The sequence below is a fragment of the Zootermopsis nevadensis genome, unplaced genomic scaffold (assembly GCF_977971745.1).
Source record: "Zootermopsis nevadensis isolate Lab colony 2312 unplaced genomic scaffold, Znev_1.0 Znev_ptg000007l, whole genome shotgun sequence".
In the NCBI taxonomy this organism is placed as follows: Eukaryota; Metazoa; Arthropoda; class Insecta; order Blattodea; family Termopsidae; genus Zootermopsis; species Zootermopsis nevadensis.
Window position 1 is genome coordinate 11,063,556 of NW_028259139.1, and position 24,891 is coordinate 11,088,446.

The window sequence follows — 24,891 nt, forward strand, 5'->3', positions numbered from 1 at the left end:
TTTTACAAAGCAATAATGTGTCATACAAATGTAAATTTCTTCATTCAGCCCAACCGCGTTAATACGAACTCTAATGGATTCTGCATGATTTTTGTTATTAAAATGGAACTGCGCTGTATTACAGGTGAACGGAGTGAATATTCTGTCCCACAAACAATAGATGTGTTTAGCGATTCTTGTAATATGCAGTTCGTTGGAGCTTATGGTTTAATGACGCCTTATGCTTCGGATACCAAAACTGTAATGATAGGCCCATCCGTCTATTGAAGCAGAGCAGGTCAAATCATAAAATGTATCAAACAGCGATATAATAATAATAATCGTAATATTACTAGCTATTAAGTCGTATGACCTGTTACGGTAATATGCTGTTTGTTCAGCGTCCTGTTAACTTTTCTTCTGTCAACACTTGTATAGTTAATCTGCATTGTTATTTGTTCTTATTCATTCTTTTTACGTGTAGTTTGCAGTTAATCATATAATCTTGGATTCTGACACGTCTACATTTCATTTATAACCTATCGATGTATTTATTCTAACATATTTAATTCTGATGTCAGTAACATAAACTATTTTATTTTTGTTATTTTGGATGAAGTTATATAGCTTTTGTTACTGAACATACATATTTCTCTCTTAGCTGTTTCTTATTATCTTCTCACACAATTTTGTAATTGGAAAAATATATCCTTCACCATCTAAGGAGAAGTAATTTCCACCACACACGTATCTGTGTATGTTATACAAAATGCGCTAACGAATTTATAATTTGATGTAGTGTGGTATCTTCACTGTTCAACAGTTTTGACAGCACCGGACTGTTATTTCATGTAGTGTAGTATCTGTGCTGTTGATTATATCTGAAACAAATGCACATCAAAAAATAAAGGTCACAAAATAGGAAAGATCACATTTGCAGAATACATGTATTCCACGTTTTATTGACGCAAATTCACACTTAAGAATGAGAGTTATTGGAAATTAAGATTTTATAACCTATTATTTCTCTATCGATAGTGTGTAGGATTGCTTCTTGCCTCGATGTTCTTCTGCTGTTTTTGCTGCGCCGTTGTCTTGTCACTTGTTTCGATGCGATCCAACGACATCTTTTGATAGATTTGTTAAACTAGTCAAGAGGAAGCGTCTTTGCTGTTTGTATTAACGTGTAGCGTTGGTTGGGTCGGGTTGTGTTGCGTTGTGTTGTGATGTGTTTGTTTGTGAATTGTGTAATATTTTGTGTGATCTAGTGGCTTATTGAACGTTGTGAAGCTGTCCTGCTCGTAAGGTATTTATAATCTTTATGTTAATTCTCTTCATGATGGTTGTAGCATGTCCTTGAATGTTGGCAATGTCCGAAATGTGGCCGTTCAAGCGGTCTCCAGTTTAGGGAAATGCCAAATGTCGCACTCCGGGGCGAAAAAGCAGTCTTGTGAAATTCTGCCACTGCCTAGCTACTGCTGCCTTATTTGCATCACCAACCCACAAGACGCAAGCGCAGACAATTCGTAACACGTGGCAGCTTAGTTCTTGCCCACTCATTTACTCGATACAACAAGTATGCGGGCATTCCGGGAACTTAATTTTCACACCTCGTATAGATTCATACGAAATCGTAGGTTAAGGCAGTTGCTTCGAGAACTGAGTGCTTATTTTGTAATGGACAGTCTATCGTATTATAATTATCTGAGACACTATTTTCTTGTGACTGTCTTTTGGATGTGATATGGCTTCTTGCGTAGTGTAGTCTTGTAGATGTTTATTGACGTTTCAGAGATGATTTCTGTCCCATTTATCACCCTGATGATGGAGTCATCAATCACCTCCGAAACATCGGTAAACTTGTATCAGATTACACGACGCAGTAAGCCAGAAGAAACCATCTTTATACTGACCGGCTTAAGAACCTCAAATTTAATTTTGTTTCAGGTGTTGGAATAAGTACCATTCAGGTCAGCAACAACTAGCAAATCAGGTAAGTGTTTCTTGCATAGACATGTTTGATGTGCAGTGGGACCTTGCTTGTAAGAAGATTCTGCTACTAACCTCAGTATATTTTAACAAGTAGAACAATTTTCCTCCACGAAAGACATTCGGATTATGTAGTTTATAGAAAACTGCTTGTATTATCCTTACTTGCGATGTATATAAACGGGTGTATGCCTCGTTCTAGACGTTCAAATAATGTAGTACGTCTTATTTTCTTTAGTTAGTTTTTCTTCTGTAATGGCAGTTTTTTGGAAGAAGGGCTAAGAAGATGGAGAATAAGGAATTGAAAAAAATATTCATTCCCCATATAATTAAAGCGGTTTTCTCACACCACTACCTCCACTACCTAATGTTTCTGCGCAGGTGTAAGTAGTAACCATAGGTTGCTTCATTAAGCATCACGCCTCGTGTAGTGGAGTCCTTTATAAACTTGTCAGGCGGTAAAACTTCCCTGGTCTGAATCAGTTAGTCATCAGTTGAAATTGTTCATGCGCAATAAATGATTCCCAGACCGCTTTAACGAACGAAAAACAATGTTTTTTTTATTCGAGGCAATTATGGTCCCGTTCCGTTGGATAATTGGAGCCCCGTTGTAATATTGTGTGGTACTTATTAGATATGGCAACTTTATTTGGTGTTGTAATGGCTTGAAACACAATCAAATACTGATCACGACAATTCTAGTTTTATTAGTTCTATCTGTACTTAACTGACTGTGCTAATATAGCACCCGGTCGAAATGACGAAATTTACCGACGTTTTCTGTAAACCTGGCGCTTATTAATTTATTTCAGGGAAGAATTTCGTAGCTCTGATAATCTTTAATTGTAATTTGGATCTGATACACTTTAACATGGTATGGATTTCACATCCTCTTATTACAATGTGGATCTGGTACCTTTTTGTTACAATGTGGATGTGATGGGCTTATATTACAGCGTGAATCTGGTATCTTTGTTACGTTGTGGATCCTATATCTTTTGATCACTTTATGAGTCTGTTAATATTTTTATCCTGATATTATTCGGATACATGTATGTTACAGTTATTCCATGCATGTTTCAGATACGCAAGTCCGAAATTCACAGAACAAATTGTTCAAATATTATAACTGTTATAACAGAATTGGTTCTGTAGAGGTTTGTGACACTTGTTGATTAATTATACCAATGTCATGTTGAATATTGTTTATTATGGGAGGTAAAATTAATATACACAACATTTCAGGATTTTATTTTGTCCTATACTCTCATGATTTGTTGCCATTATACTGATATACTTTTTTATTATTATTTTAAGATCAGTGGAGACGTTTGGGGTCAGGCTCAGGACCTTTTGAATTTTCTGATATCCTTTATTTTCTGTGATGTACCGAGTATGAACGTGGATTCCTCAGAAAATTTCTATTTCATATTAAAATTTGTTTGCGGTTTTCGATATTGAAGTTATACCGCGCGTCATAGGTTTGTTACCGCCTTTCCAATTTTTCACAAAGTCACGTAGCGTTCTGCCCCTGCAGTTGATTTCATTGCACGGGAAACCGACGAGAAGTTGGTTTCAGTGTGTGTGAGACATGTTTCGGGATGCGACTACCTGTCAACAGCTTTGGAAAGAAGAAAATATATCTACTGGCTCCTCAGAATTCAATGAAGAATGACTTGGAACTGAAGGAATGTTGATAAAAGATACGTGAATTTGAGCCGACTTCATATTTCAACCCTCCTACTTCGCTTTTTCATTATTTACAGAAAATAACGCTTCACCGATTTCATCATATCAGACAGTATACTCGTGTACTGGCCTCGTGATATTCTTACTTGAATGGGTGGAGTAGAATATGCAAGATATGTGAACAATTGCAGGATCAGATATAAGGTTTTGTTCATTTCAGGTGGATTTTTCGTGGGCGTGTTGTCTCGCAGTGATGGCAGACAATGGAAGTTACATATCAGACCTATCGGAGCTGATTAATCTGTATAAAACTTGACTTTCGTTTACGTAACGTGTAATTTACTTCTATTAACATGTCGTAAACTTACCTTGAATTGTCAACAGACTTATCTTACGAGGCCTATTATTACACACTACTTTTCAATACCGAATGTGGTGTTAACGATATAATTCGTTCGCAGTGCGGAAACTGTTACAAAGGGTAGTTTACTGAAGCATGACTATTTCCCTGTCAAAAAGGCCTGATGTTGTGGAATGTTCCCAATTTGAATCAAGATGCATCCCACTGGATTTATTTCTAGATTTCTGATATATTGAAAGGATTTACGTGAATTTCCTCAGCCCCTCCAGAAATATTCTGTAACTTAAAATTAGTCGTCATTGATTCTCTGCTGTTAATTTATTTATCCTGCTCATGAAAATAAAGTCGGAGATAGGACAACGAGTTCAGGATGTGTCAAGAGAAGTGAACCGAGCTTTGTAGGCAGTTGGTAGATTATACTAAGCATTTAATACTCTGTCTTACGTATTTTAAAGGCATACTGGATTATTGTGCAGAGATGATATGGAATGTATTTAGAAATTTACACAAATAGCACTGGAACATTTTTACACTATCTTCCTGCCATCGGATCAGGTTTGAATAACGGTGAAAGCGTAAGACTTTTACTTCGGAGGTACGCTGTTAGATATTTCCTTGGCGATAATGAAATGCGCAGTTTGAGTTTATTAAACCGTTGCATGAGAAGCAAATTTAGTTTCTACTTTGTCGACTCAGCGCTGAGGCGCCCGAATTTTATGAAGGAATTGACCTCTTCACACGGATAACGGATATTCTGACTCTGGTTTTCGTTGTTTTGCTTAGTCATTCCAGGCGAATTCAAAGATATAACAATTGATGCACCGTAAAACTCAGCTTAATTAACTAACGCGGTTAATTACCCTGTTCATAAGAGTCTGCCATTAGATCAAGCTAAATACAGTTCGCACACTCAGATATTGTTTATTTAAGATCCATTTTAATATTATAAGTGTTTCTACGCCTAGACCCCTAAATTGACGTCTTTCCGTTACATTTCAGTGTCGTCGAATAATACGGAATTGCAAACAAAGTATTCAGGAAATATTTTTACTCGAGATTAGAATACGTCTTCACAGTTTTGTTTAATCTGTAATGAGGGTTATGAACGCAAAATTTTTATATTGGTACTGCAAACAGTTAGTAGTGTTACTGTGGCATATCTCGTTACATTAACGAATAGTTGAAGTGAGAAAAATATTACCACACGAGCATAAGTTATATGCAAAATAGAAGTTTGTATAATGCAAATAAATATCCCTTGATTACACTATTCATGTAGTGAAAGCCAGGCAGATTTCCACACTTGGTGCTGTTCGATGTACTGCATTATAGTTGCTAATTAATGCAGTTGGATGTCAGCATTTCAATCTGCTTGAGTCCCAGAGGGAGCCACTGTCATGTTTTGTCGTCCCTGCGGACTGTATCGGTCGTTTCCTTCCATGGAAACAACAACAACAACAGTGAATATTCAACCGTGCATTTTACAGCCATACACACGGATGGACGGACAGACGTCAACCGCTTTCACTTCAATACAACGCATTATCATTTCGGAAATAATCACACACAGCCGGTCTCCTATTCACATAATTCCTATCAGAGTTGTGTGGCTGTAACACCGTTAAATAATAACAAATAAATTATCGTTTAGAGGTCGTTGCTTGTCCATGTAACGAGGTTACGAGCTTGTTGACTGAGATTAAATTCCCGGCAGATGAATTTTTTCTTTGAAACTATTTCCAGATACGTGTTGAGGACTACCCAATGTGTACAGGGGGTCTTTTACTGGGGTTGTGAATTCAGTTTGTACCGTAAAGAAAACACAACATTTCGCCACTACAAAGATCAACTGGTCTATGTTGTTTAAGGAAATAGTGACTGTTTACATTTAGCATCATGCAAAATCCATAAATACAAAATGGGGCTTTACTGATTGCTGTAGCAAATGGAATATATAGTTACCACGGAGCTTTGAAAAATTAATCACAAGAACAACTTACACTGACCTTTAGTGAATTTTGTTACTTCAAAGTAACAGGCTCATTCTGGACCTCATCCATTCAAATACGCACCTATTTAACCTCTTCCCATTACATTTGATGCTCTATAACCCCCGCAGTTGGAATATCGTTTTTAAATACATAACATTTAGGTCACTTTACGGTCTACAGTCGTCTTACCACATGTCATTCGACCTCAACAGTTGGCACAGTATCTGAAGTAATGCTCACAGTAAGTGTGCTTAATGGCAGTCTGGAGACTGAACGCTGAGTGTCGTTCTCCCACGTAACCCTCGTCAGTGGGTGCAATGGGACGGGTAATTGTTCGCCTTCCCTGCCATCAAGATGTTCCCATCTGTGTCAGCGGAAAAGTGTCCGAAGAGGAAACCAAAATGCCAACACCTGGTGTCCGACAGAGGTTTCATATTGCTCTAACAAAATTACATGAGTACTAATTCTGACAGGTAGTAGGTTGTCTCCATAGATCGTGAATTCTTAAAAGCTGGATGCTGAGGAGACGGAAAGAAACAGGAGGATGAGAAGTTGATAGTCGCTCAGCTGGTCAATAATTTCCCGTAATTTCTCACTCTGGGGTAGCTTCGAATGGCATAACGTTCTTACCAAGTTTGGTGGAAATCGACCATTTGTTTCAGAATACGAAGATGTGCAGGTACGTGCTCAGAGGAGCTCGCCAGTTTTTCCTCTTTCGAGCCAGAGAGTTAATCACACTTTATAATATCCTATTTATTCTAGTTACATTTTTGTATTATCGTTCCAGTCAGGCCCGTGTAATCCAAGTTTTCTTTTCCCTACCTTTCTCCAAAATTTTTTTTATATAAATTCGCATCGCTTCCTTGCGTGCTACATGTCCCGTCAGTCTCATCCTCCCAAGTCCAGCAATATAGTACAATAACAGATGACACATTTGGAAAGTATTTAACCTCCATTTTTACATCTTTCAACTCCAGTTAACCTCACCTAACTACTTAATTACATATTGTTGGGGCCTGTAGTCCGTTACTGTAGTCTACAAGTCAATTAACGAATTTAATTAAATGTGAAAACATTATTGATACAAAACATGGTTTTTAAAAGTTCGATATTAATTAAAAAGCCATCTCTGCGACCTACAGCCAGTAGGTCAGGTCAGTTACCAGAAATTAATTGACATTGCACATAGACGCTTTACGTTTTTTTGTTTTATTGCAATCTCAACACGGTCACTCATGTTTCGATACCGACATGCACCCGCGGCATGTGAAATCTGTGTCACTGTGTCACGTACAAAGCTCACTAACATTCGATAATGTATCGATTCATTGTGTATTTATTAACTGCATTCATTAAGCAGTGTCAGTTAACAGGACGCTTATGGGCGTTTAGGCGTTGGTAAGGACGTTGGCTTTTTTGAAGCACAATTTGAACATATTCCCTGACGGCACTGAGGAAGAACACGAAAACATTAGTCATAAAGATGTTTATGAGCAGAGATTAGTGAGACGTGGGTTATCGAAGGTCGAGGCAGGTTGGGAGCTGCTGGGTTTATATCTCGGCCAGGAGACCGCGTACCTTGACTGAGGTTTTCGTAGTTTTTCTCAGTCTCTTCAGGAATGTTGGAACTTGTACTGAGCCACATGAATTTATGCCACATCCACGCATCCTATTTTCTTAGGAATATTTGAAGCATTATCCTCCCGTCTATGCCTAGGTCTTCCAAGTTTTCTCTTAACCCTCATTTTTAAACCTAAATATTGTTTATTTCTCGTGGGAGAGAGAAAAGGGAAGTAATAAAAAGGGCTTTAAAGTAATATAATTGACCTTTTAAAGCCAGTGGTGACGACTTGTGCCAGCTACATGAAACAATCAGCAACTATTCATTTTGTGATGTTATGGTATGATTCTCAGAAAAAAACAACTAATGTTTCCTTAAATAGCTTTAACAAGTTGATCTCTGTAATGGTGAAGTGTGGTGTCTTCTTTGTGGTACGGACTGAATTCTTAAATACTATTTAGACGAGCTTCTACTTCATAGGCTTTATTGATATATTTTTGTACATTGGGTGCAATAATACAGGACTTTGGGCAAACCTCTTTTCATTTTAGCAATCTGTTCATCGGAGGACCCAGTCTCTAGGCTGCATCCCCTGCCATCTATCAGACTTAGAAGCTACAGACTTAGAAGATAACATCTGAAGAAGATAATGGAAACATGGATAATCTGCACTCCATCATATTATGTCGTTTCTGCTAGCAAACTGTCACTAATTATAGCCCTAACGTCTTCACTCTTACATTATCCTTACCAGAAGGACGAGCGGGCATTGCCTGGGAACCTTCTTATTATAAGATGGCCTTTCTCCCCACATGAAATCGAAGTGTTTCTCACTTCTCCCCACCAATTTTTTTTTCTAATCTTCTGCTGCCCTTCTTATCTATCTCTCTTCGACTTCATACGGTTTAAGAGAAGGTAGCGTAATGGAACGGACGTGCATTTAGAAGAAGAGTGATAAAGAATCACATGTTCTGTCTTTTCTAATAGCTGAAGCTCAGAGCCGTGTGTCAGCTCCGTGAGCAGTGTGTTCGGTGTGTACTGTGTGCTGTGGCCACCGGGGGCATCTCGTCATCAGTATTACCGCTGATTTGCGACGTTAAATGATGGGCTTGTAGTTCCGGTATGTTATGGGTCTCTGTCGGTTTGATCTGCCACTACAGCACAGCGCAGTACGTCAGAAGTTACATTATAAGGCCGGCTCGGCGGCCTACACATGTTTCAAGCCAGAAATGCACTAAGGAATACATCGAGGAAAATGAGCTGTCAATAGTACCTAACCATGGCGGAGGTGTCCGGGGTTCGATTCGTGTCTAGTCTTGGTTTGGGTCATTTTCATAAAATGAGTGTTTAGACTCTTTCGCTGGTTGTAGAGCGGCCGGAGTTTGAAGCTGTGTAGTGTCGAGTTTGAGAATTCGTGGAACTTTAACTCTTCCACCCATACGTCTGCATGGCTTGTTTCTTAAGCACAGGGATACGTGTATGAAACAAGATTGGAAAGGTGCATACTCCATGGAGTACACCGACATTACAAAGCTGTTATTCACGCCATACCGTATAGGTAGTCGTTGCACAAATGCGATCCGAGATCATTGTTGCGTCATAGGACATTCTTGCACGAATGCTACCCAAGGTCTTCAGACCGTTACCACAAGTGTTTCTTGCAACAATGAAATCCCTTGGATCTCATTGCTGATTTTTAAATAGTGATCGCCCCTCATGGCTAGAAAATTTTTACCAAGTAAAATATTCTGTGGGTAAATTTGCAGGGTTACTGACTGTTAAAGCAGGTGGCACATATAATTATCACTGTTGGATGAAATACATTTGAATCGCTCTGTACAAGTTTTTTAACTTCGTAATACTCGGAGTGACATCAGAACGTCATCACTCAGTACTGTGCATTGTGTGGCGTATAATCTGCATCAAGGCGCTCCAGGTTCTGTGTTTTCTCGCAAGTGACAGGTTGTCATGCATTGTAGATTTCACTGCTGTGTGTGTTCGTATCCCATTGTTCAGCTCCTAGACGATTACTTGAAACAGATCAGAGTGCCTGACAAGAGATCCCTTTCTTGTGAGAGGAGATATGAAGAAAATCTCGATTACCATTAGTTAGGTCCAGGAACAAAGGGAATTTAAATTCGTGTGTGTATTTTTAATTAATGCCTGTAATAAAGACAATATGGATCCATGATTGAAATAGTTCCAGGCCATAGTAGATGCAACGAACATTGTAGAGGTGCAGAGTGGTTACTTGAATAGCAGTACAATGAGGGAATACGAAGTTCTGGAGACAATAGGTCCCATTTGACGAAACTACGGATTCTAATGCTTTCACTACTTCATAAAGAGTTCACAGTTACTTTCTTGGGGATGTGGTACAGTAACGGATCAGACTAACTCTGTAATGCAACATCCCTTTGTGTACTTTTCAGATATTTGTTGTTCGTCTGGTGAACAAATTCATTTGTAATGGATTCTGATGACTTGATTGAAACAGATTTATGCTCTGATATCTTCTCTCTTTACGATACATTTTGGCTCTCTTACAAACGAAGCTTTTGTTTTTCAAGTGATCTTTTCCCATCCAGTTTTTACAGTAAAAATTTTGTATGCATTTATTGTTTTAATCATGCGGTCTGCATAACCCCGCGCATCTGATTTTTCTTGATTTTATGACCCTAATTATATAAGATGAAAGAGAAAATTATGAAGCTCCTTATAACATAGTTGTCTCGAGAAATTTGTTCCCTCTCACAGGTCCCAGTGTTTGTAATTTCGTTCTCAGACGCACGAAATAGACATTGATCACTTAACATAAGATATTAGTATAGATCAGTATCACTTACGTATAAAATAATATGAACACTTTTGTATGTTTTCATTTTTTTTATTTTCAAGTACACATTTTCAAAATGTGTTCTTTGCGAATTGACGTAATTCATTGGCTATGTTAATTTGTCAAAGATACAAGTGTAGATTAGCGGAGATTACGAATTCACTTTAAAAAAAAGACCTCGCGTGATGAAGGGATAAAAACAGTTCTTGGATGAGAGTTGATGGGACAAATAAACTATAATTTAAAATAATTAAAAATAAAGTAATATATTTTTTAACTTTCTCTTCTCAGCTATGAAATTCGCATTTTATAGTTTATATAAGTAGATAATTTGTTGACGATGTTCTTGTAAGATGTGTGGAGTCGTCACTACATTAAGAGTTCAATCGGCGCCACAGCCTATGCATAACAGCACCGACATCTTCAAATCTGACAGAGCAGATAGGGCGCATTTTTTCAAATAAATGCCGGAACTTGAAACGTAGCATGGGGTCGAATTTTAGTCTGATAATAGCACGGAGATTGTAAACAGTATCCCAGGTTTTTGTTCAAACATTTACGTCAAGTGTTTAGGATTTCAGTTCTATTGAGTATTTTATAAACAATTAATTAAAATTACGAAGATTACACTTCGGCTCGTATGGACTGAAGTGTTTGCGTCGGAAAGTCATTTCTCAGGGCCGTGACTTGACAGACAGACATAAGCAAGCGGTACTTCATTTCTGTGGAGACGACGTATTAAAGGAGACGCTTCCACGAACACATAGTGCGACAAAACACATCATCAAGAGCGATTAAGTGGATCATTAATCTGTTCCCTAACAAAACTGACAACGCAAGTCTAGAACTCCCCCCCCCCCCCCCACCGCAGCCATTTAACTACCTTCCTCTGCCTCATATACATCCTCCATATATTTGTGACTGAATCTTTTTAATAGAAATAAACCGACACTGAGCAGTATTTCAGGTTCTCACGGCTGAAAATATGAAGAGGCTGTGTTCTGGGTTGTGACGTCGTGTGGTCTTCTAGAAGTTTGCCGACATTTCAGAGTTGCTTGTTGCCTCATCTCCCTGATGATGGGGACACCTGAAACGTCGGTAACGTCTATCAAACTACACGGCGATACACCCCAGAAGACAGTAATTTTAAAACTGTCACTACCCTCACAATATTATGTACTCAAGCGTGGAAAATATTGAGATTTTCCGATCATAATTGCGTATATATTTTTCATTTCCATCATTCCTACCAAATGTTTTCCCCATCCTCCCTTATTTAAACACCTCGATAATGAGAGGCGAAGGGTACAAATGCTTCAGCTTCTCATTATAACTTTCTGTTTTTTCTCCTGCTTATAATTGTGTATTTCGTATGAGTATAAAACTTGGTCTCTCCCAGTAATGACGGCGTTTAAGACTAAAGTTCTAAGGACAATATTTGGACCCAGTTTTGTAAACCCTGTCTTGTCAAGATACGTTAACCTCCCATCCACGCGTAGTTATTTCAAGTAGTCTCTTTTATAAATGTTTTTTCTGATTAAAATTGTGGAAGTATTTGTCAGTTCTCCCACCGATCCACTCAGTCCATTTTATCCTCTTTGATTCAGTCATGTTTACAATATCAGATGAACACTCCCTTATGAATTGTTTTCTTTCCTCTTGTTACATTCTCATAAGAAAGAGGGTAAAATATTCTCCTCTACAGTTTGTCTTCAAACATCATAAATCCGTAGTCTGCCATTGTATTGGGAGAACGAAGTTCCACGAATTTAAAACAACAGAAACCCTGTAAAAGTCTTTTAAGTACGTTGGTCTGGAAATAAACGCAGAAAAAACTAAGTGCACGTTAATATCTCGTCTCTTCGATCCCGGACAGACAAGGATACTTAGCTCTGCACAGTTAAAGCATTTATGTTGAAAACAAGAGGAGATGAAATTCGGAAAATTAGTAGTTATTCCGTTCGACCTTACGTTAAATCACCAGTTGATTCAGAATCGTGAAATAATCCTATAACCAGCCAGTGTCTGCTACGTCAAAACCGTTGTGACATATATTGGTTAATTGGTTTTCATGTAATTTAACTTTATAATTTGTCTGAAGAGATGGAAAGAGTGTCATGAATATTAAATAAGGACTTAAAACGAGACGGCCATGACCCGCTTCTAGACACTTTCCTGGAATTTAACTGGAGGATGATACAAAATCCGGGCGTTACGGCACACAGGCTGACGCGGTCGGGATTCGAACCGAGATGCGTCCTGATTACAAATTTAGGATGTTATCGCGAGATATACGTGCTCAGTAGACGTCGGTTCAAACCTGGGCTGTATTGTGTAAGCGAGGTATGAAGTAATGTTAGCAGTAGAGTAGCAAAGATAAATAAAATTTACAGTGCAATAAACTGGAACAGAAGAACATCTCTTGTGGGAATTCAGACTATTAGTGAAGATTTACACGGTTTAAAGATTAGTGCTTTACACAAAGAGAAATCCCAGGCTTGAGAACAATTCAGTTAAAGGCCACATTACAGTTAAAGCCATAAAACTTTTTTCTAAACAAAACAAGGCTTTTTTCTCAGCATCCAAATTCCAGGCAAGGAATTTATAAAAAAAAATAGGTGTGATAGTGGTTGATAGTTTCTTCTTGCAGGCAAGCTGTGTACTTGTTCATGTAAACGCATAATAGTCTTAATGAGACGACTATAATAGGAGGATGATAGATTGGCTTTGTGAGGAGGTAGAAACTGGGAGATACAAACACAAACTTTGAACTTACTCGCTTATTGTTGACTGTCCTGGCAGGTAAGAGCGATTGGCAGTCACTAATACGGTCAGTTTATGCCCCAACAGACCACCACAGAGTGTTGTTGAAAAGGGGGGGGGGGGCAGCGTATTGACGTCGAAGAACTTTGAATAGGACCACTGTGAAAAAGTGTGGAATTTACGTATTTTCAAAAAGATTTCGCTCTTCATAATTAGCTTCCATGTTAATTTATTATTGATGCAATTACGTAATATTTAAATTAATTATATTACAAATTTTCAGAACTTATTTCTTCGTATTTGGTAGAATATTAAAAAAATCATGTTTTATAGCTTAAAGGTACAGATATTTTACGTAATAATTTATACATATTTATTTAGGATGATGAGTTTTTTTGAAAATGTAATAATATTCCATTTTGTCTTCTTGTAAAGTGGGACGTATTGCGTAGTACAGGAAAGTTAAATTCAACCTATTGATTTTAGTTTATACGTTTAATATCAAATATAAACCCTTGAAACACGAAAGGGAAGCAGTGGAGCCCTGAAACATTTTCGTTCAAAAATAATCTCCTAAGATTTCAACTGAACTCGTGGTGCCAAGTAGGGCGCATGGATAAAGCTGTTAAATACAAAAGTATTTCGTTGATCGCAGAGACTAGAAGCATTTTAACCAGTGGCGTGGCGTAATTCAGTTGCGCGCGTGTGGGATTGAAAAGCTTCTCGAAGAGATTAGTGCCGCAGTTGGCTGTTACAGAGGATTGGAACGTATGGGTCGGTGTTTCTGTCCGCTGGGCGTAAAAGTTTCCTAATCTCGAAACTTGATGCGCACTTTCCAAAGCAGCACCGAAAATTAATTTAACGCTGTATTAGAAATTTTATACACGCCATAAAACCAGAATGTATTAACAAATTTATTAGCTCATAGTTCATATTAATATTACTTTTACTTGTAAATGCGTGTCCTTGTACGCTGCATGGTACGTCCTCGGCTTGCGGCAGGAGTAGACGGTATCCACGTATGGAGGGTAGCTGAAAATATGTTGAATAAGCAGTTGGAGACAGCTGAACAGGGGCAGTCATTCAGCTCGGGGGTTGGTTGGGAGCTAACGACTTATAACTGTAAGGAACAGTACATTACGAAATGTTACTTTGGGCTTCGAATTTTGCGGGCTCTTCTTAAGGGGTTTCGTGACCAGCTGAGCTATTGTTAGCTTCTCAAGAAGGACTTATGCTCTTTGTTACTTTTACAAAGTTAATTTGAAGGTGTTTACGGTGAAGGACTAGATGAAACATCAATTATGTCAGCAGTAGATGGACGAGTAGTGTATTTTCTGTGTAATAAGAGGTAGTTTCCAGTGCCGAAAAATAATAACAACAACAGCACCAACAAAAATTGTCTGGTATTCTAAGAGGCTTTGAAATATGCTACGAGATTGCCCAAACTTACCTAAAGGCGAAAACATAAAATGGCAAAATGAAGCCTGCATTAAGTTCTATTTTAGCATGCGTAGTCAAGTAGAGCTGAACCTAGAAGACATTAAGCGGTCGAAAATGCACCAGACTCTCATATAAATAGACACATTATCATCCTTCGGAACCAGCAAATTACAACAGATAGAACTAAATAAGCTGCTGCTTGCCTGAAGTCATGGCAGGGCTGAGATATGCGTACGATCTGGCTGTGTTCTCTCCAGTGACCTTTTTGTTGAAAAAGGCATAATAAATTAACAACATTAACGGGTAAAGCAAACGGATTGTATCAGTTATTTTAAATATTTTCCGGAGTACAACTGGGTCTCAGGCCTAGAGAAACTCACTGTGACTGACCTTTATAATTGACGGAGACCGTCGACGATCCTTAAGAGATAAGAAGATATGGCGACCAGAATGCATCGTTTAAATACAGCCTGTCTAAATGAAAGAGGACGAGTAATAGGTTTATAAGTTCCTGCCCATAATGAGAACGAAATTAAACAAGTCTTGGGAAAGGAACAGATAAGGAGGGGGAAATTAGAGAAAACTTAAAATTGCACGTTAGGTGAGAAATGTCTTAAGATTAGCTGATAGTGCTATGGGACTATTACAAAACTATCATGCCCTCTCACACTGTAGTTCTTTTTCTAGATTTTCACTAGTTAATGTTAACTTTTTGAACCTAGACGTTTATCTAAATAATATTTTAAAAATTAATTTCTTACTCACATTTTGTGACCCGTTCTGACAGACATATTTTGGAAATTCTTGTAGAAATGAATTTTGAAAGTCTCTAATTGATAATGCCTAAACCATAAAAATTAATGTAGTTTTCACGTAAGTCTGTTTATGACAAGTCAAAGGCGAAATTATTGACTGGTGTCAATCGGTATCCTAGCAACGAGAATTTGACTTGCGGATTTGTAGGTGGTGCTCTGTGTTCGTATAGAACTCGGTGTGGAAGGTTCGCCGTTGGCCACTCTAACGTAATTTGCATTTTGTTTATATCACTGTGCTGCTAGCGGATGTGAAGAAGTGTACTCCCCTTTGAAGGGTCTGAGTTTACAGATTCATTCTTTCCGATACTTCCATCACTGGTTTTGATAGTCATGTATCGACGACACAAATCTACTATCATTAGAGCTAATCAGCAGTAGAGGTGCTACACGGCCATAGATTAACTGCACACTTTGTGACCATAATTTTGTCTATGGGTGTGTCTTCTTTAATTTTTTAACCAACTGACCGAATTTAACGACATTTTGTATGGCTATTATGTCATTGGAGGCCGTCTGAATTTCGTAATTTTAAATTTCCTACAATTGATAATAACATCATGGCGAACACTCGAAATTGTGGGGTTGAAACGACATTGCAGCCACTTAATTTAAGAGTCCTTAAATAAAGCACCGTACAGTAACAGATCTTTAAATATTTGCAATATTTATCTGGCTGAGGGATTAATTTCTGCTCAAGCAGGGCTCCCTTCCGTAATTGATGCGTGGAAGTTATCATTGACCAGTATGTACTACCAAAATACTTTTATAGGTCCCAGACATCTAAAAAAAATTATAGACTATAATATAAAATACCGCTGTTTTGTGTAGGTGTGAAATTTGATTTCTCTCGTTAAGGAGGGAACACAGATTGGGAATGTTTGAGAATAGGGTGTTGAGGGGAATATTTGGACAAATGGAGAATGAAGTGACAGGAGACTGGAGAAAATTACACAAAGAGGAGATTCATAATTTGTACTCTTCACCAAATATTATTAGAATTATAAAATCAAGGGACTTAGGTGGGCGGGACATGCAGCGCGCATGGGTGTTTGGAAAAATTCGTGCAGACGTTTGGTAGGAATACCTGAAGCGAAGAGACCACTCGGTAGACCTAGATTTAGATGGGAGGTTGGGTCTTACGGAAACAAGAGTTGAAGGGTGTGGATTACATTCTTCTGGCTTAGGATAGGAACCGGTGGCGAGCTTTTATGAACACGGTAATGAATATTTGGGTTTCGTAAAAGACGGATGATTTCTTCACTAGCTGAACGCCTGTCAGGTTGTTATGAAAGTCCCTGCTCCATAGAGTGAGTTGTTGGTTTTTTAATACCACGTTTCGCCGAAATACATTAAAGTTTGGGAGATGAAACACGAATACGCTGTCTGCCTGTTATGCGTTATTTTATACAATTTTATACACTGAGAACTAATAAATTGCTTTAGTATCAACACATTGAAATATTTGAAGGTGTGTACTTAATAAGATCGTAAGTTCGCATAAAAATGTAATAAAACTTCGATCTGATTTCCTTTAAGGCCTTTCTTTGTGTTGCTAATAAAATGCTACAAGCCCCCTTACAGGACCGTGTCATTACTTGTTAGTATTCTGCTACGATACTGCAATAATTCGCCTTCAGGTCCTAGCTAAGGTGGCAGCGGACTTTGACTGATGACAAAGTTCGAGCCACAACAGGGAGCCTGGTACAGTTCCTGGGATCGTATCACCGTGTAATTCAGGTGAAGTTTTTAGGAATCGCGTGACAACGCAGTGATGCAGGTACAAATAGTTTAAATCTTGGTAAATAAAATTTGAGGGAGAGGACGGAATATATCGCGATGGAAAAACTGAACTGAACATGACATAATTTGTGATCATAATGATCAGTTTTAATTAATTAGTAGTATAGCGAATGTTTATCCAAAGCAAAAATTAATTTGGTTAACTAGTTTTTATTTTTGTCTAAGCAAGCTAATAATGACTTTGAAACGTGGAGGTGGTTACCAACGTATGAACGTCATTCGTCGTACAATAGAACACTGCTGTACACAGATTTACTATTGAGTTAGTAAAATTTATGATTTTATTTGACTATAAAATGTTTTTTTTTAATCCTTACGTTTAATATTGATCAACCGGAAAATTTCAGTAACATTGATCTCTTTCATCTTCTAATCCAAAGAAAGTTTTTACTTTTTGACATATGAAAATACGTAGACTATTATTTGAAATCTAGAGGCGAGAGAGTTAAGAGATTCTGATAAAAGTCGTGTTCTAAAATTATTGATTGTTTTATAATTACAGGGTTATTACATTTTTAAGTAAGATGAATTTATTTAAACGGGGTAAGAAATTCAGCATCCGATTAATCGTCCAGGAACACGTCAGAGGAACTGAAACAGAGAATGTGTACAGAGCACTGTGTGAAATGTTACCATCATAAAAAGCGTAGAAGTTTTCTTATGAATCCCGGTGAAAGTGGTGGTACTTATCGTTAGTACTTAAAAAGTTTTGGAGCTTTAATATAAAAGTTATGAAATTTAAAATGATTGCAAGTCGAATTTATGGTAGTTTTTATGACCGGAAGTCTGAGTGAAAGTTGTCGAAAAAAATTATATTCATATTTCGTCCAGTTTTATATTTTACACAATGTTCTCACTTAGTAGAATGTTATGCAGGACTGCTGTCCAAATATTGAATAGAGGACGTGTGATACTGTAGTTTTAATATTCAGAACACAGAAGTTGTTCTCTTTACTGGTCTACCAATTACATAGAATCTTTACATACCGTAGGCCTGTGTGAAAATAGAAAACAATGAAGGCTGTCATGTAGAATTTTCCGTTTTTCCTGTAAAATACGCTATATCACGCAGTTTCTCAAGAAGACAAACCGAAAGACAGATGCTGTTTGAAAATACAGTATCCACTTTCTTTTGTACACAATCTTTGTTATCCACCTGTTTCAAAACCTCTTGTGTGTTTACGTACTTCAGATTCAGAAAACGGACAATTGCGTCAAAACCTTGAAACGATTTCAAGAGCACGTTCCATAAATTGGAACGATCCCGTCTCTGTCGAATAGATATTTCTACTTAGTTTACTGTTTTCTTTGGAAAAATCTTAGCGAGGTGTATATTCTGTAGCAAACGCCTGTGGAGTTGTGTTCAGACTATGTGCCCAACAGTAATGCTAGAGTAAGAAGATTTGTTTTTAGGTTGTTGCGCTGTGTAGTCTGGTCGATGTTTACCAACGTTTCTGAGGTCATACTGCCTCCGTCATCAGGGCGATGACATTCATCGCCCTGATGATGGAGGCAGTATGACCTCTGAAACGTTGGTAAACATCGACCAGACTACACAGCGCAACAACCCAGAAGACAGAAATCTTCATACTCACTGCTGTGAAAACCTCAAATCTTACAATGCTAGAATATTTTCCGCATACCAAGGCGATATACACCTCGTTCCCGAAACACTACATGTGGTATCGAAGTCGATAGAATAGTACGTTTTTGTCAGAGTTCTTCGATACCTGGGATTTGAGATAGAACTGACCAGCTGACATGTTACTTCTGACCCGGATTGGCAGAACTGTTAATAAAATTTAAAAAATGCGTTAGTTGAGACTAGCCGAGTGCGGATCTCTGATGAGGCCCCTAAATTCGGCCGGGGTGTGATACCTAATTGTAGAAACGTCGTTCACAATATTTGAAATTTTTAGATCGCCATGGCTTTTTTTTCGAGCCATTTGTAATGACAGTTATATCTGTTACTCTATTCCCAGTGCCTTGAAGGAATTAGCTGAAACGTTTGTAAATAATAAAAAGGGCAGAAAAAGACGAATATACAGATAGTTTGACGCATTTTTACTGTTTCAGGATAGTGTGTGTGTGTGGTGCATGCTGCCTGACATACAGGGGTATATCTGCAACAATATTTCAGCCGTCTCATTAATCAAATTGCAGGCCGCTGAGGAGCGCAGTATGTTTGCCTGTGTTGAATGTAACACTGGTGATGTACAGCAACGATATATCTTGCTTACCTGGGCGACTGCTTGTCTGCTCGCCTGCTGCAGTCGTCGTTCGTTCGTCCTTTGCTCTTGTTACTCCAACGAGCGCCTCTCGAGAGCGTCTCGCTTGCCTTGTGATTGCCGTTTCTTTGTACCTGGCATGTGTGTGACGAGCTCCACGCGATTCTGCAAACAATTAACTGAGTACAGAGCAGTGCCATCTATTTCGCGTCCAGTAACTTGGAATGTCCCCCAAGATGTATTTCTGTTATCATAAACGGGCATTTCGATGGATGTCTTCTTACTTGTTGCGCCGCGTAGCCTGGTGGAAGCTTCGCTGGTACTTGCCGCCTCCATCATCAGGGCGATAGGTCATCGTACGCCACCTAACAACTGAGAAGAAAGCCACGCTCATATTACCGCCGCGACAGCATAAAATGTCACAAATATTATTTAATTAAACTTCACTAACCTGCTGATCTTCATAACGGAGGAACGTTGTGTTTTCTTTGAGGTACGTGCCTTATTTTTAAATATTGGACGCCCATCGTTTGTGCCGTTTCTTAAAAAGTCTCGTTACTAAATTGGTTTACGTTTTTCACGTTCTGTGTTATAGACCTTAATATTTTTCTAAAGTCTGACTTCTAATTAGTGACTCATCCGCCGTAGGACCATTCAGGTGTGTTTAAACCAAAATAAATTGATGCTGTGATAAGATGTCTGAAGCGGTAATACCATGCGTCAGGAACATGTTCAATGTTATTTAGTATGGCATCGACGTGGTCATGATACTCTCGTTTAAGTTTAATTACGTGCGGTATGTGTTACAGTGCTACAATGCCAGCACAGCTCATGTGTGAAATTAATTGCTGCAAAGTATGAGTTATTAAATGTTTCATATTTGTTAAATGAATTGAATTATTCCTTTTGAAAACTAACAAATTTACTTTTTAGACACATCAATTAAAACTATAATTAGATTTAGTAATAACGCATCATATTAACTGTTTGAAGTTGAAACTTGTTTATATATATATATATATATATATATATATATATATATAGGCTATAACGATTCTCCTGAAGTTAATGCCGAATTTGGTACACATGAATGAATTAAATTGCTTCTTGAGAAATATCATTGGACAAACAATGTTTAAATTTTCATTCATAAACAAAATAGCTGCAGCTCATGGAAATTGTGAATTTATGCCGACGTTAATGACATCGTGGGTAATATTAACTATGCAAGTGACCGAATCTAATTTGTATGTTGATGTTTATGCAGAATGATAATTTATTCAACGAGAATGGTGTTTTCTCTTTCTGTTCTTTGTTGTTCTAGTTACCGCACTATTTTTAGGAGTTAATTGTAAATATAAGTTAGCGTTGCAAATACATATATGTTATTAAGAAGCTAATCACTTTGTATAGACATAGATCATTTTATTTTATTTCTTTAAATATGTATCATTTTGAAAAATGTCGTAAATGAAGGGGATCATAATGAAGTCTGTGTTTTGTACGATTTGCTCTTTTTGAGTAAATCGACAGAACTAAAATTAAATTCTACGACATAAAGCACCAAATAAAATCAATCGGAACCCATAGAACTTGTTCTTAAATAAACACGCGGAGAGGCAAGGACATCCCTGTTATGTGTTTATGTTTTTTATATAGCGTGATGAACGTATAATAAAACTCATCTATTTCTGTTCTATTATGGATTAATAGTAACAAAAAATCGTGTGCTGTCCGGTCGGGAGACGCTTGAAAGCATAGAGGTGATTTAAATACAATGTATGTTTCCTTAATCTATTTAAGGAGTTAAGATATTATATGGAATCGAACGTTTACTGTGGATTATGAATAGGGATGGACCCAGGTAGAAGTCATCTGACCTATTTTGAGGGAGTATTAAAACATTGTCTGCAGGGACTGAAGAAAAAGGAGTAATCTTACAGGATATGTGACCTCCAGGGTGGGAATGGAAGCAGAGGTTGTGACCACGGGGATATGACTGCGATCATGTAGTCACACCCCAGGTGCACGCCCGTGTTGCTGTCACTGTAACCTCGTCGAAGTCTGGCTTTTGAGGTATGTATTGCCCGAGCTTCCCCACACTAATCCCAAGCATTAGTCGGTCTATTCTGAAAGCTGACCTACATGAGGTCTTGCTGTTTGCGTTAAGCTCATTTGTCGCTTCAGAGAGTGGTCTCTGACTACGTGGAGTACGAGCCAGGACTGGTGCAGTGTCTCCTGGTTATAAGTCAGGATACGGGAACCCACTTTCCCCCCTTTTCCTTCTCTTATGGGCCAACCGACGCTCGTAATTTCCCTATCCGCCCCTTTATTGAAACAGATGTTTTTATATAGGTATTGCTCTGAGAATACAGAGAGATTTGTAGACGACTGCAGTAGGAGACTGAGCGTTGATCTACGGCATGGTTTGAGGCGTGGCAAAAGCAGTGGGCCTGGGGTCGAATCCAGTGTAAGGTATTATTGAAGTTTGTGTGTGAGAATAGATAATTCGTATAATTACTAATTTGCAATTCTTGCCATTTGTAACATATAGAACTAAGTATTTAAAGTCAATTCGGAGAAATAATATTTTTTCCGTAACTTCACAGATTTTTGTCCTTGTTGGTAGAGGCTCGAAGGTGGGTGGATCGTGTGTTGAAATGAAACCCTGAAGTGGATTTACGGTTAGGTTACGTTAGATCTGAGGTTCACACGGATATGACTGTGTCCATGTTAGTCCGGGTTTTATCGCCATATGGACTTGTGATGGGTACCAACGTTTCGGCAGAACGTACTGCCTCCATTTGCGAGCCTTATACAGATTGCACCTTTTAAAGAGAAATTGTAATTTCTGTACCGTGTTACCAGTCGGTGTATTGTTGTCTTATTCGTTACTTTATCGTCAGGATACGAATTGCTAAATGATTCAGGAACAGCGACAGACGATTTCGATGTACTGTTTTCGTGCCTGCACAGCTTTTGCGCGGTTGCCTAGCGACCAGGTCATCGGGTTAGAAGTGGTGAGATTGGGGAGTCTACTACACCTGGTTGGACCTGCTTATGATTTAATTTTTGTGCGTTGACGCTATTGTTTTTGGGTATCATCTGGAATGGTAAAACCAATTCTGTATCCTTTATAGGTATTGGTAACTATGTGTACCACCTACTGTAACGTTCAGTAACTCGGTGTGTTACCACACAGTCTCTTTAGGTACTTCATTTATTTCTCAGAATAAACAGCAAAAGTTTTTTAAATGTAATTAAACTGTACACTTTTCAGCCGTAATGCAACGTGTTTTATTTGCGGTAGGAACCGAATTATTACTATGTAGACTATATTTGACATTTAAATTGTTAACGTGTCGCGAATAAGTGAATAAACGGATTATGTTGTAGTGGGTTGAATAATCTGTACGTTGGTAGCATAAAGATAAGATTTTAAGCACAGATAACGCCATTTCTGCTGCATCTCAAAGCGAGTAGGCCTTACTGCTCGTATCGCGTGTTCCCTGCACTGCCTCGGGTTTTCGCTTTTATCACTGGAGCCGGGCGTTTATTAAAATCCCATGCCAGACCCTTAATGAGCTCTGTGAATCTGCAAGTCGCGTCTCTTCGCCAGCAGTCGCAAGTCTCTATCCCAGTTTCATAATCAACGACGAATTTGAATTGAATCAAATACAGAGCAATTCATAAAAGCATGTCTGCTAATGTATGAATGATATGGTCATGATTTTCACCACACAAACTTGAACAGGGATCGAATTTTTAAACCACTGTCGGAATTTAATTATATGTAATACAGGGTGATTCTGAGAAATATATGTTCTTATATATAAACAGTTCGGAGAAGATTTTCATAACACAAACGTGAAGCCGGTTCTCTGTTTTTCAAAATTTTTACCAGAATTTAATTACGTGCAATACAGGGTGATTTAGAGAAGTATGAAATGTTGGATCCGATATCTTCGGACATGCCTATTATGTTGTCCGAATTCTAAATTATTACAGGATTTTAACATAGGGTCATGAAAATAGTGTTTATAAGCCTTCGTGGATAATTTAAACGCTGAAATTTCCAGACTAGACCAAAAGCAAATAATTTTTTTCGAAATGATGATGTAATTTTATTTATATGTAGATCTAATTCAGAGTAATAAATACAACTATATATCTTGAGTGATAAGATAATTAGTAAATTGCTCATGAATAATGATAAGAAAATTTAAAGTAGTAAATACACATAACCTTTAATATTATCTTATTAAGGCCAAAAATCCCTCAATGACGTTACCATGGCAACGGTTATACGACACATAAAGCTCGGAAACCAAGCACGATTGACCAGCACAAAGTACAAACCCGTCTTTTTTGGCGATGATGTTGCAGGAGCTAAGGTCACAAACCCGAAAACTCTCCTAGGTTTGAGTCTTGGTGAAGATATAGGGTTTAGAGCTACTGCTGCTGCTGATAATAATAATAATAATAATAATAATAATAATAATAATTATTATTATATTCTGATACTCAACAATACGTTTCGACTGATGGGGTCTATGGCTTAGCTTTCGGGCGGTAAAAATTGATAATAAATATGAACGTCTGTTGGATTTCCGAGCACTGCGGACTCTGTTATAAATAACAAGCTCTTTGCAGTTGAACGTGACAGAACTTGACATATGCAATGTCTGCAACTTTTCCGTGAATTGTGTTAATCCTACCAACACAACTGTAGTTTATGGCTCGTTAACTGCTGCGAACATCATCAAAATCACCACTAGTTTCTTACTGGTCCTACAGTTACCCAGTTACCAGTCTGCCACAAGTTGGAGAGGGTCGATTACTCTGATCTGTTCTGGGGACAGCTACGCTTGTCTGATCAGGAAATATTATGGTGTAGGGAATTTTAAGGACTTTAATGCAAACGAATTGACACTGCTTTTCGGAGAATTAGTTATTCAGAGAAAGATCAACGTTTTTAAGTCTGTGGCGCTCCCCTTAAAACGTTAGAGCTCAATGGTAATTGTATGTACCACTTGATTTAGCAATATGTAATTCTAAAGTTTACCTACAGAGTGTATTTGTTGGTGTCGTATGATGTTTGTTCTTTGCAGTAGGAACTGAGTCTTTACATGTTGTTTAAATGAGTTTCGGTTTCAAAGTTTTAGTAATAAAAACATTCGGTCTTTGCAAACTAATGGAACAGCATGGTTAATAGAAATAAAGCGAACACACAAGCAAAACAAAGTAAAACACGAAGAGAATTGAAAATGAGCACCACTCAATAACTTTGTTTTTGTAGACCTTGGTATGCATCACGAATTTCTGACCCGTGATTTGGCTCATATATACGACGCACCGGATGTAGTGTTTTGTTTTGTGGAAATAAAGTACATGTGTTAAATGGAAACACGCATGAAACGATGTTTTCAGTAGAAAAGT

The 24,891-nt window shown here is 38.0% G+C and overlaps 1 long non-coding RNA gene across 1 annotated transcript; it reads left to right on the forward strand.

Moving 5' to 3' along the window:
- Nucleotides 1-1,114: 1,114 nt before the first annotated feature.
- On the forward strand, nucleotides 1,115-20,404 carry LOC110834424 (uncharacterized). The gene is made up of 3 exons (XR_002544586.2): nucleotides 1,115-1,285; nucleotides 1,927-1,972; nucleotides 19,301-20,404. It is a non-coding gene; the product is annotated as an uncharacterized LOC110834424 (long non-coding RNA).
- The last annotated feature ends 4,487 nt before the right edge of the window (nucleotides 20,405-24,891 follow it).